Source organism: Scyliorhinus canicula, chromosome 9 (assembly GCF_902713615.1).
Source record: "Scyliorhinus canicula chromosome 9, sScyCan1.1, whole genome shotgun sequence".
NCBI lineage: Eukaryota > Metazoa > Chordata > Chondrichthyes > Carcharhiniformes > Scyliorhinidae > Scyliorhinus > Scyliorhinus canicula.
The window spans coordinates 25920303-25933341 of NC_052154.1; the positions used below are offsets into that span (position 1 = coordinate 25920303).

At 44.6% G+C, this 13039-nt stretch overlaps 2 long non-coding RNA genes across 8 annotated transcripts in view; one reads left to right on the forward strand and one right to left on the reverse strand.

The window, feature by feature from the left end:
- Nucleotides 1–4910, reverse strand: part of LOC119971174 — a 76747-nt gene extending 71837 nt beyond the window's left edge. The window contains exon 1 of the long non-coding RNA XR_005461770.1: nt 4599–4910. This is a non-coding gene — a long non-coding RNA (uncharacterized LOC119971174). The remainder of the gene's footprint in view (nt 1–4598) is intronic.
- A 7423-nt stretch (nt 4911–12333) lies between these two features.
- Nucleotides 12334–13039, forward strand: part of LOC119971173 — a 52546-nt gene continuing 51840 nt past the window's right edge. For 5 of the 7 annotated variants that reach the window (XR_005461767.1, XR_005461769.1, XR_005461766.1 and 2 more), the window contains exon 1: nt 12334–12757. This is a non-coding gene — a long non-coding RNA (uncharacterized LOC119971173). The remainder of the gene's footprint in view (nt 12758–13039) is intronic. The other 2 variants (XR_005461765.1, XR_005461763.1) reach the window with 2 other exon arrangements.

The following is a 13039-nucleotide window of genomic DNA, read 5'->3' on the forward strand; positions in this document are numbered from 1 at the left end:
CCACCCAAGAGACCTCCTTAATTGGTAGACTCCCCAGGGGCCCCCTTAATCAGGAGACCCTCGCAGTACCCCCTAACTAAAGGAACCACCCACAGGGACCTCCTAACTGAAGGAACCCCCCCTCCCACTGAGACCCCTAACTAGAGGGACCCCCACAGTGACCCCCTAAACAGAGGGACCCTCCAACAGGGACTTCTAAATAGAGGGACCCCCCAGAGAACCCTGCCAGAAAAAAGACCCCTGTCTGGAACCTAGGGAGTAGTCTAGACAGGGGAAGTGAACACAATTGCGAGTGGACTGAATTTGCTCATCACTATGATTTTAGGCACATCACCTCAAGTCTTCTATGTCCCCAGTCAAACAGGAAGGCAAAAAAGGGTATGCACATTGTAAAACAGCTGTTAAAAAAGGCCATTGAAAACCAGGAAGACATCTATCTGTCGCTGCTAAGCTATTGTTTGGTGCCACTTGTCAATGGGTTATCACCAGCTGCTAATGAACAGACAGCTGCGAATGACCCTGCCTTCCATTGCAACTCACTCTGGGATTGAGGACTGGAGCAGAAACTGCTTTTTCAAAAGAGGAGGCAAAAACGGTTTTACAACAGAACCGCAAAGAAGCTCCGGCCACTGCATCCAGGTGATACGGTCAGACTCGAGGATGCCAATGGAAATGGATGGTCAAGGCGCGCAAAGATATTGCAGCAGGCAGGTCCACATTCATTTTTGGTTCTCACTGAGGATGGTTCAGTCTTGTGAAGGATCTGATGAGCGCTGTTAAAAGTGCAACGTCCTTTTGTGTTGAGCCCAGCAGAAGAGCTGGTATGCAATCCCAAAGCACTTGAGGAGGACACAGGCCACCCAACAAAGCCAGCGATCAGAGAAGCATCCATAGCAGCGAATGTGGAACAAGCCAACAACAAATGAAGGTGGAAACTGATCACTAATTCAGCCATCACGCAGGAGATCAACCAGATTACATCGCAAACCTGACAGACTGGACTTGTAATAAACTGTGTACAATATATGTTCAAAGTAATCATGCATATCAGGTCGTTTAAAGTCCAAAGATGTGCGGGTTAGGTGGATTGTCTATGCTAAATTGCCCGTAGTGTCCTAATAAAGGTAAGGTTAAGGGGGGGGTTGTTGGGTTACGGGTATAGGGTGGATACGTGGGTTTGAGTAGGGTGATCATGGCTCGGCACAACATTGAGGGCCGAAGGGCCTGTTCTGTGCTGTACTGTTCTATGTTCTATGTTCTAACAGTCACATTTGTGAATATTAATACTTCCAAAGGAAGGGGGATGTGATGATATGCGTACACATGAATGTATATAGCTGTTTATCGGTGCGCAAAGTTATCGGCATTACCTCTGACCAGCAGGTGGCGCTAGAGGTTTATCGTATGACTCGAGACACCCGCCAGTTGGAAGTGAGTCACACAAGAAGATAGTCGCACTTAGAGTAGCTCCAGGAGAATTCACTGAATTCATTTAGAAGCCACTGTCTGTATTATAGTTCGTTAGTCATCTTTTCCACGTGTTTGTTAATAAATCCTCTATATTTTCCATGCATATCATTATAACGATTATATCACAGAGCACAACATTCAGGATCATGGCTACCGTTTCTCACCCGTGGATGGAAAATCTTGCCGAAATTTTCCATTTCCTTGTTTTGCAATTAAGTTACCTTGCTTCGCAATTGGGCGCTTTCGGTATTTGTTCGTTTTTTTTATTGATTGCCACATTTTGATTCAGAGTATTATTTTTTGACCTAAGCGAGTAGCACTGTGGTGAGCATTGTTGCTTCACAGCGGCAGGGTCCCAGGTTCGATTCCCGCTTGGGTCACTGTCTGTGAGGAGTCTGCATGTTCTCCCCGTGTTTCTTCCGGGTACTCCGGTTTCCTCCCACAAGTCCCGAAAGACGTGCTTGTTGGTGAACTGGACATTCTGAATTCTCCCTCTGTGTACCCGAACAGGCTCCGGAGTGTGGCGACTAGGGGATATTCACAGTAACTTCATTGCGTTGTTAATGTAAGCCTACTTGTGACACTAATAAAGATTATTATTACTAATCTCTCTGCGGCAGGAATATGCAAATTTAACCTGTGACATGTGGGACGATACCTCGAGAGAGAGAGAGAGAATTTATACTTGAATGAAAGCTGGGGTGAAGCTTCATTTTATCATTCATGGCATGGCTATTTTAAATTCGACATATTTCATGGAATACAATCTATTTTTTTGGGTGTAAATGTAACCAGTTTATAAAGCGTTTGCTTTGAGAAACAATCCTCCCTCCGTGGGTTTTTCCTACAAAAACAGAATATCAAACCGTTTGATGTCTCTGTGATTGCAATAGCAGATGGTGCCTGCAGGGGCTAGTCTTGCCTACAAATAATCACCGCTTCTTATGCTTTGGGAATGGTGCCTGGTCGACTCCTGGTAAAAAAAAATGTTTGCATTATGACAGAAAGCAGTTAACCTGTGATGTTAAAGGCTATTTGGAGGGAGCAAAGAAAAAGGCCGGTAATTACTTTAATAATCTACACTTGCTGACCGGTTTGCAAAATTATAAAATCAACAAACGGTTTGAATTGAATGCCAAGCCTGCAGCACAGATATTTTAAACAATTGCAGCACAGCACATCCAGCTGCACAATTCCGTTTTTCTTTTGGTTTTTACACAAAGGTGGAACTTCTACGGGAAACGGCGATACAGAGGCCGTAGTTTTAGGTGTGGAGATGGTTAAAAACTGTGTGCCCATTGGATTATGAGTGCACTTTATCTTTACTGACAGACAGTTTGACCAGTGTTAGGTTATCCTGATCCATTCAGCATACCTTCATTGCATCATAAATAAATCAGACAAATGACTTTTTTCCTAGGGTGGAATAAGCGCAAGGGGGAAATCTCTCCAGACGCTCTATGAATCTCCTGATGGCAGCTGTGAACAATGAGTGAACTGCAGCCAACCAATTACCCAGAATCCTTCCTTATCCAGACACAGAAATTATATTGCTGTATGATGGAGTTTTTGTATATTGAATTCAATAGCCCAGAGAATAAAAGACAGACATAATAGGGGTAGAGGCTATTTAGATGAGTACCACTTGCTGCTTAGGGCCGTTGTACCTTGATTATAAAAAAATTTGCTTTAATTTTCTTCCCCCTTGAACCCTAGGCAGCAATGGGAATGAACAGAGCACCCCGCATTAGCCAGCAGTAATTTAAATATTACATTATAAAAGCATTAGTGCTGTTCTTTCTGTCTAATATAATGACTATAATTTTTGTTTGTATTTTTCAGTTTAAGCTCCATATCATACGTATTGCGATTTAATGAGTTTGCTGCCATCTTTTAGGAGCAAGTATTTTAGAGAATATGGCCAAACCTCATGATCATATATTTCCGCAGCCCTTAATATTTTATGCTTACTATCAGTAGTTAAATGTGGTAGCTATTATTCTGAAGTACATTGATTGAAACAACATAACTATTACACGTTTGTAAGACAAATGTATGTGAATTTCAAAGAATATAGCGGCGCAACTGTACATTACAAGGCATTAGTGACTTTGTGTGTTAATGTGGAATATTTATGCGTGAAAATAGGATTTTTAGGCTTGATCTTGCAGTTGAGGTGTTAGCCAAAAGTGATTATTCCATCTGATTACTATGGTAAATGTGTCATCCAGACACGAGCAAAAACACTCTAAAAAGGCATTTTAGGGTCTATGGAATTTTAAGGCAACCTAAATTGATGCTAAAAGGTAGAATCACCATAAATATGTATTACATTGTGATTATCTTAATAACTATAGTTTAAATTAAAGTTCTTTCATATACTGGCAGCCACCAAAAAGAATCATTTAAATTAAAAGACAAAAACAAATAAGTGCCAAAGCATTGCTGCTTTTTTTTTTACTGGGTTGCCTATTCAATTACATTGTGAATGTAATTTTTAAAATAACCTTGAAGAACTATCATACCAAATGTTTCCTTTCCCGCCTGCTTGACAATATTATTGCAGAAATGGCGAGAGTATCTGATAAAACTGAATTTTGGATTACAGTGTGTCAAAATGCATAAATAATTACCATCATAAAAATAGGCTATTAAATTTGTCAGCATCTAAATAGTGAGCAGGTATATGTGTGATTCGTGAGTTCATATCTGGCTGTGATCATTAAACTAAAGCTAGCTTTAGGATAGATAACTCTGATGTATTTTCACCCGTGTGCTGTCTTCGTGCACAGATCAGCCTCGGGTCATGTGGGTGAATATAGATGTAAAAGTAAAATTCATCTGATGTTGAAATAACCCTGTCTTGGTTGTATTTCGATCTTAATAGAAAACTTTTTTCCCCACTAGTTCAGGGGATTAAAAAAAAAGGTTACAGTGATGAGCTTTGGGGCCACAGACAGTGCATAGGATACTCAGAGGAGTACAATTATTGTGTTGTCGCACAGGAGGCGTTAACGCACACCGTAGCTACTCTCAACAATCGCATGCAGCTGGCTACAAAGTTGAATTTCTCATGTTGAAATCCCAGACAGAAAAGATGCTGAGCCATAAATAAAACAAGCACATACCTGGAATGAATAAACTGCTTGTGTTACCATTGCAATTTTCTCCAGATTTATGCCCAGTTGGTAGATTTTAGGAAATTGGTGAGAAATGTGTTAAATTACCACATAGATTGTCGTCAATCTGTAGTTTTGTTTTACTTAGTTGGTGCAGAGATCCTAAAGTGGCTCCAAAGTGCTTCAGTAATCAACCATGTCAAAGAAAAGGTGCTTAAGTAGCACCAAGATAAGATGGACTGCTTGCGAGTTTTTGCAGCATAAAAAACCTCTTCAAATATATCATATTACTATTGTGCACCTCACTTGCCAGTGTATTAAAATGCTGTGGAACAACAGAGACAGACCGATGTAAATTTGATGATAAATACTGTGCAGAAACAGAAGTCCAGTACATAACCTATAATTGATTAGGTGGTAGATGAATTAATATCCTTAATCTTTCCCATATTGCATAAAGTGGGCTTGTGTGCCATCTTAAAAGAAGTGTAAGCCTTTAATGTACTGCCAGATTTGGAACCGTGCTTAATGTCCTCAATCCATCCAGTGTATTTATCCAATCCATGTCAGCTCTCTGTTTTTTTTCCCCTCTTTTACTAAGTGTTTACTCCTTTGGCAAGGAGAAAGCATTTAAAACTGATGTTCATGGTCTGATGCTTCAGATTCCTCCACTGTTGGTTTAAAAGGTTCCCTGTCTGAAATTCATCTCCAGTTACCATACACCAATCCCCCCTGGGCCCTCCCAATATTTAGCAAAAAAAGGAAGCCCTGCAACCACTTATGAGTGGGGTTTAATAATAGGCAAATGTGTTTCTTATTTTGCATCTTGTTAAGAAAGATGCATGCTACCAAATAGTCTCCTGGTGTAAGGTTCAGCGCAGTGCCTGCAAGTGTAATGATACCCTGACTGTTAACACCAGCGTCCCTCAACCACTTAAAAGCCCAGCTGAGCTGAGACAAAATTACTTCATTTGTGCAGTGGGCCGGAGATTGCGAAAGTTCTTCGTATCTTGTCCTCTGATGATTTGTGCAGCATTTAAATGTTGAAAAATGGAGTGTAGACATGGATACTGTGCTGCGCAGTACATGCTTCCGATAGAAGCTAGTGCATCAAGTTTTAGCAAAAATCCTTATTCCATGATGTGTCAGAATAAATGGATACTCTTAAACCTGATGTTGCATTTCGTTGAATTAAATATAAGTTAGATCATGTTATGGTAACATTTCTCTTCTAATGGACATAATTTCTGAATAAAATAATGCAAATAACAGGGATGTAACAGTTAATAGAAAATTCATTTTTTTCTGGAAACCATTGAGCTTTTGCCAAAATGTAAAACACATCCTACATGATAGCAGAAATAATGGCCGGAATCTTCCGTCTGATTCATGGCTGGGATTTTCCGATGCCGCTGAGAGTGAATGGAGTTCGGCTGGAACACTGAATTTTCCATTATTGCTCGCAACGGGACCCGCCACGCACGAGGCCGCAGAATCCTGCCTTCCTTCTATATGACCCCCACCTGGGCCACTTTCTTTAGTAAATGTTGATAAGTAGATCAGACCAGTGTGGAACTTAATTCTCTGCATTTAAGGCAGGCTATCATTTGTTTCGGATAATAGGGTGCAAAACGCAGGTTTCAAGATGCCCAGCTAAATGTGTTTAGAAATGTTGTTCACCACTTTTGTGACGGCCATGGAGAATCCAGCATGAGTTTGTAGAGTCAAGCAGAAAGTAACTTTATTTACAACAATATGTACAAAGTACCAGGTGTTCACTACTGGTTCCCTCTCTAGCCGGCACCACACTGGCTATTTAGGCTGCACTGCTAATGATTGCCCCTCATTGGGGAAGTTTAATCCCTCAAGGATCATGGGTAACCATTAGTCTCCAGTCAATAGGATCCAGACAGGTTTTTATCAACCACCCTCACTGTCTAATGAAAATATGGGGGGGGCGGGATTCTCCATTTGGGGGACAAAGTCCCCACGCCCGCCGGAAAACGGGCGAGAATCACACCGGACTTTTTCCTCGAACGTCCGGGGTGATTCCCCATTTTCCAGGGGGCGAGCAGGACCCGGCGTACATCCCGCAGCTCTGGCTGCCTTGCGGGGCCCTGCTGTACAGACCACGCGGCCGCGCATGTGCACCGCGGCCGCAAGCGGGTCCATGCATGCACGCAGCGGCCCACCTTGGCATGGGTGCTGCTGACATTACGGAGCCACACAGCAGGACCGCATGGAGGAAGATAGGTCGCTCCCAGATCGTGATGGCCCACCGATCGGTGGTCCCCGATCGCGGGCCTGCTAGTCGTCGAGGGCCCCCCCCCCCCAGGTGTCCGATCCCCAAGCCCCCCCCACCACAACGCTCACATCAGCCGTGACTCCGTGTTCCCGCGGGGTGGAACCACGGGCGGGATTCTCCTCTACCCGACGGGGCGGGCTGTACCGGCACCAAGGAGTGGCGTGAACCACTCCAGCGACGGGCCGCCTGGAAGGTGTGAAATCCTCTGCAACCATCAGGGGCTAGGCCGACGCTGGCAGGGTTGGCGCCGCGCCAGCTGGCACCAAAGGGCCTCTGTCGGCCGGCACAAGTTGACGCATTCGCGGGAGCGGCAGCGTGTGCTGGCCTCATCCCAGTGCATGCGCAGAGGGGTTCTTCTACGTGCCGGCCATGGCGGAGGTTGACAGCAGCCAGCGCGGAGGGAAAGAGTGCCCCCACGACACGGGCCCGCCCGCGGATCGGTGGGCCCCGATCATGTGCCAGGCCACCGTGGGGACACCCCCCGGGGCCAGATCCCACTGCGCCCCCCCTGAGGACTCTGCAGGCAGCCCATAGAGCCAGGTACCACCGGTACTGACCTGGTTTGATTTATGCCGGCAGGACCGGCCGGAAACAGGCTGCCGCTCAGCCCATCGCGGGGCAGAGAATCGCCGGGAGGGCCACTGCCAACGCCCCCCGACCGGCGCAAAGCGATTCCCTCCCCCGCCGAAAAACCAGTGCCGGAGGAATTCGGCAGCCGGCATCAGAGCGGGATTCATGTTCCCCCTGGAGATTGTCCTACCCTCCACCGGGCCGGATAAGCTCCAAGGGGCGGCATGAATCCCGCATCCCCGCCCCGGCACCGACTGCCGGATTCTCCGGCGCCGGTTTTTCCGTGGGGGCGGGCATCGCGCCGCGCTGGTCGGGGCCGCTGGCAGCGACTCCCCCCCCCCAGCAATTCGCCGGCCCGCGATGGGCCGAGTGGCAGCCCGTTTACGGGGATGCGGGGAGATCTGGCCCCCACGGTGGCCTGGGCCGCGATTAGGGCTCACTGACCTGCGGGCGGGCCTGTGCTGTGGGGCACTCTTTCCCTCCGCGCCGGCCAGTGTAACAGCCCGACATGGCCGGCGGAAGAAACCTCCCTGCGCATTATAGCTGGGATGACGCCAGCACACACTGCGCCCCTGCGCATGTGGCAACTCGCGCTGACCGGCGGAGGCCCTTTGGCACCGATTGGCACGGCGCCAACCCCACCGGTGCCGGTCTAGCCCCTGAAGGTGCGGAGGATTCCGCACCTTCCGGGTGGCCTGACGCTGGAGTGGTTCACGCCACTCCTTGGCGCCGGAACGGCCCGCCCCGCCAGGTAGGGGAGAATCCCGCCCCACGTTAGAACCACCCTGGCGGGACTTGGTGGGCACTCAGCCCGTCGAGCGTGTAGAATCGCTGGGGGCGGGGCCTTTTCCAACGCCCCTCGACAGGCACTGCGTCAATCGCACGTGCACGGATGGCGGCAATTCTCCGGTCTCCGGTGAATAGCGTGCCGGTGTAGGAGCCTATTTTGTGTAATTCTCCGCCCCCACGCCAAGCGCAATTTCGGTGCAGAGGGTCGGAGAATCCCGCCCGGAATTTTTAAAAATGCCTGGTCAAACTTACTCAAGGTCAATGATCTATAAATGCAAGGCTGGAATTCTCCCATGATCCCATGTTCAATGGGGGGAGAATATGGCGGGAGACACAGAAATTGGTTTCATGCCAGTGTGAATTTACAGCAGGATTTTCTTGCTGATTCCCACCATGGCAAGCGTGAACCTCCTTTGCAACCCATGAATGGGATGCAGAGGGATACAGATGGAGGCCCAACCCCACATGCTAAATTCTCCACAATGCCACAGGAGCACACATCAGTGTGAAACATGTCTGGATCAATATGGTGCACAGGCTCATCTGTGGCAGCCTCCAGAGTTCAGGATGGAGGCTGCCCATAACCCTGAACTCTGGAACAGCACAGCAGTGGGTTGGAGGAGCATCTGCAGGTGGACCTTCCTGGTATCCTTGAGGGCATGCATCTCCAGATTTCAGAATGTTCCTGGAGATATGTCTTCATTTTCAGACGGTCCATCGTCTTTCTTCAATGGTGGGTCAGTGATGCTGGCTCCTTTTCAATACGGCACCTGGACACGATGGTGGACTATGTGTATCCAGGCCTACCCCGCCACCTAATATGGTTTAACACACCTGGGTGCTTAACTAATGAGGTCATGGCTGGAAGAGATGGCGTGTTTTCCCACTGACCTCCACACGGGATTTAGCCTCAAAATGGGAGAATTCCACCCCTGGTCTTTCTTTCAATGGAGGCTGTCGGAGGGTATTGCAATTAGCTCCAGCATTTCTTTCTAAGAAGTAGAAAATTGCCGGAGTTTCCCCTGCTTACCACTATCCATACTGGACCCTTGCTGGAAGTGGGTATGTGCGAATGTCAGGTAACAACAAGATTAGGCTTGCTTGTGAGGCATCCCATGACCAAATAGCCTGCCATCTTTTCTCGTACATGAATTCAAGGCCACTACGCAAGAGCAACTGGGGCCTGTGGACCCATTCCCCTGAAAGCAGCAATTGCCTTTACAAGAGATGTGGAGACAATTGACAGATGCAAGCACCATTTATCAACATTCGAAACGAATATCTAAAGAACAAGCATCACGTTATACAAATACCCAAGTATTAATTTATATGTACGTCGTCAACCTTACAATACATTTTCGCTGGTGGCTGCATCAATTAAAAGTTTGTTAAGCTATGTTTGTTTTAAGAAACCCACGTTATTCCTGGTCAGTCGAGAAGAGAAACCCTTTCAGAAATATCTCCCAGAAATGCAAAAAGCCCTCTTTTCTATAACAACAATATTTTTACTCAACCGGAGAGTGAAACAGAGTATGATAGCCGATGACTCACCCTCTGTATTTACAACAACATTGGGAGGGGAAATCTCGTGGTCATTCTGGCTCGCACAAACCTTCCATTTGTGGTAACACCATTGTGAAAATAGAATTGCGCTGACGCACATGTCTTTGGAACATTTCCTTCATTCATATCTTGCAAATACCATAAATAATTACTGGCTTGATCAGATTTTATTCACATAATGTGGAATTTTCTGTCAAGCTGACGGAGGTTTACGTGATAATTCTAAAAGAAATGTTTTAATATATTTCAAACTACAAACTCCCAAAGACAGGCCATTATCAAGTGTAATATGGAGAGAAGAAAACTGGATGGTGACTGATTTCATTATTTGTATTAAAAATATCCTAAGCCATGACTATCATTTATTTTTAATTTAATGCATTTTACTTTGTACCTAGCGATAAAAAAGATTATTTGATTGAAACATTTCAGCTTTCCATTAATGTCTTTATAGCTTTTTGCATTTTAATCTACTTTATTTGTGTGTTTTAGGATTTATAGATTTGCCTTAATCCTTTGTCTAATAGCAGAATATAAGTAAGATGCACTGAATAGGCAAAGCTAAGAATTTAGGTTTAAGAGTAGGGTTGTAACATCATGCTACATGTTAAACAAGGAAAATATTTCCGAGCTAGTACTTAATTTTTCTTCTCCCCCTCCCCTCATGTGATGCTTACTATGAATTTGTTGAAATAATAAGCATTTTGATCAATTCTTTTATGAATTTGAGCTGTTCGCTTATTTAAAAAAAAAGATTCAAATTAAATGACTCTTCAAACATGAATAGTATTTTTCCAGTACTTGCTTTTGTATCTTTAACAATAAAAATCATAAAGAAGAGTCAGGTTTGAAATATAATGAGCTTTTAAAGAGTAAACAAAAAAATAGGCATGTAGATAATTTTAAAATGATGTTCGTGATTAATGTCGGCACATCAATGACGGTTCAGATGTAAATATAAGCAGCTATAATTCATGTCACATTCAGTAAAATATGGACTAAAATGCTAAAATAATAGGAGGATAAGGAAAAATAACAATCTCTGAAGGGCAGCTGTATCACGCCCTAGCTTGGAAAAAGACTGTTCAATAGGATTACTGTCCTCTCTCATAACCTATCAGTCTGCTGATCAGAAATTCATAATGCAGGCCATCTATTTTTCAGCTTCTGCAAGGTTGCATGATTGAATTTAAATGAGCAAATGCCAGAAGTGGGCTTTGACATTCACTCCTCACACTGTCTTTTTTCTTTCCCCTGCCTGCCACCATCTCATAGCATGCAAATAGGAAGCTGCGATGATCACAAAATGGAGGATTTCAGTAGAGCGAGGGGAGAGGAAGAAACAAGAATAAATGTAAATGTTTTGCTGACATACAGACGGTGGAGAAATTGCTGTTCTGGAGTCACTTGTGTTGAAATTAGAAGAATTAAAATTATCTCAGAGCATCTTTGGACTGACCTCCATTTCAGCCAGCCATTTGCAATCTCTCTGTTTGATGCTGTTGATAATTATCCCACAGACGTGTATCTGTGAGTGTGTGAAATAACCAAAATTGTCTTGGAAGTGTAATGATACATAATACTGCAAGAAACAGCAAATTTAGTTCCCGCTAGTGCATAAATAGACAAATTCTGCAAGAGAGTGTAATGTCAGTGGTGTCGCTTATGGGTGTACCTTATTAGTTCTAACAGGCTGGTTAGCATGGGGTCACCTCCACGGCTGCTACTCCCCACAGCAGGGTCATGCGTCTTCAGGCTAAAAAACCAGGGAAAGCAAGCTGAAGATTCTGTCAGATCAGTCCAGCATGCAAATGTTGTCCTTTTTCCCTTTGTGTGTGTGTGTGTGTGTGTGTGTGCATGTCTCTATGTGTGTGTGCGTGTGTGTGTATCTGTGACTGTGTGTGAGAATGGATATTTATTTCCATTTCATTCCCCACTCCAAGCAACCTCCCCCCCCCCCCCCCCCCCCAACCTAGAGCCCCCCCTCACTATCTGCGGCACCATGTGTTCCTGTTCAGGGCACAGTAGATAAAAGAAGTACATCAACAGAGAAAGAAAAAAGGGCATCATCTTATCTCTGCTTCATTTTTCTCCACGACACTTCTTAAATTTGGATGAAGTTTAAAATCTTTACGAATTTGTTTGCGCATTTCGGACAAATTAAGCCAAGTTTTCCCCTGCTTATTTATTTCTTCTTAAAATGAAAAACCATTATATATTTTTTTTGTTTATTTGGCTACTTTCAATATGGCTGACTTCTTTAAAAATTAGGAATATTATCCCTTGGAGATTTTCTTTCAGGAATACATTTTAGCGTTGAATTTTCTCAATAAGAATGCAATTTCTTCCTAGCTATGGTTTTCTTTTGTAGCTATAGCCCCTGTCATACATGTTTTCATCAAATTCAGTTGCACAGGATAGGTTCTGCAGACATGTGATTAAAATTACCTTTCACTTATTGGATGTTCAATCAATCCAAAGTCAACCTCTTTAAGTGACATTTTGGTTTGAATTTGTGCTGTAAACTATTTATTTATTTGGTTATTTTTGTACCTGGCGATCCCAATTTTGAATATATGTATAAGAATTTTTTCCTTTCTATTTTTTAACCCTAGGCATATGTTTGCATTGTGGTACTAACCCCAAACCACCAACTCCTCAGAGCAACGTCTGGAAAAGTGACTCTTACAAGTTGTGAAAGCCTTCAGGTTTTCCTTTGTAAAGCGTTTAACTGTGACCCACCCCTCCTCTCTTCCCTCCCCCTATCCAAGGCTTCATGATGTCTTGCCTGCTGGCTTAACATGTAGTTGTCTTTTTATTTTTTATATACCAGTCACAACTCGGGGAGAGGAGGGGAAAGCAAAACCTTGAAGGATGGAGCTCAAAATTCAAAGCAGCCACAGGGAATTCCAAGGCAAGAGCACAAGGCAAACAAGCTGAGGTAAGGCAGTTCTATCCTTTACCTCGTTTTATTTATGTCTTCATAGTGCGAGACTTAAAAAAAACTTGTACTTGACTGGCAAAGCAGATGAGCATGGAAATCATGTGAATATGCAAAGTAGGCACAGAGGCTGCGTTTGTGACACGTGTATGTGTGTATCCATCTCCCCTCCTCCTTGCCTCAGTGTCTGATCCTCAACAGATTGCTGTTGTTTCTTCTGATCACAAGCCCTGTGTGCAGAGGGGGGCTTGAAGCTCAGAATCATGACATGATTGCACTGTT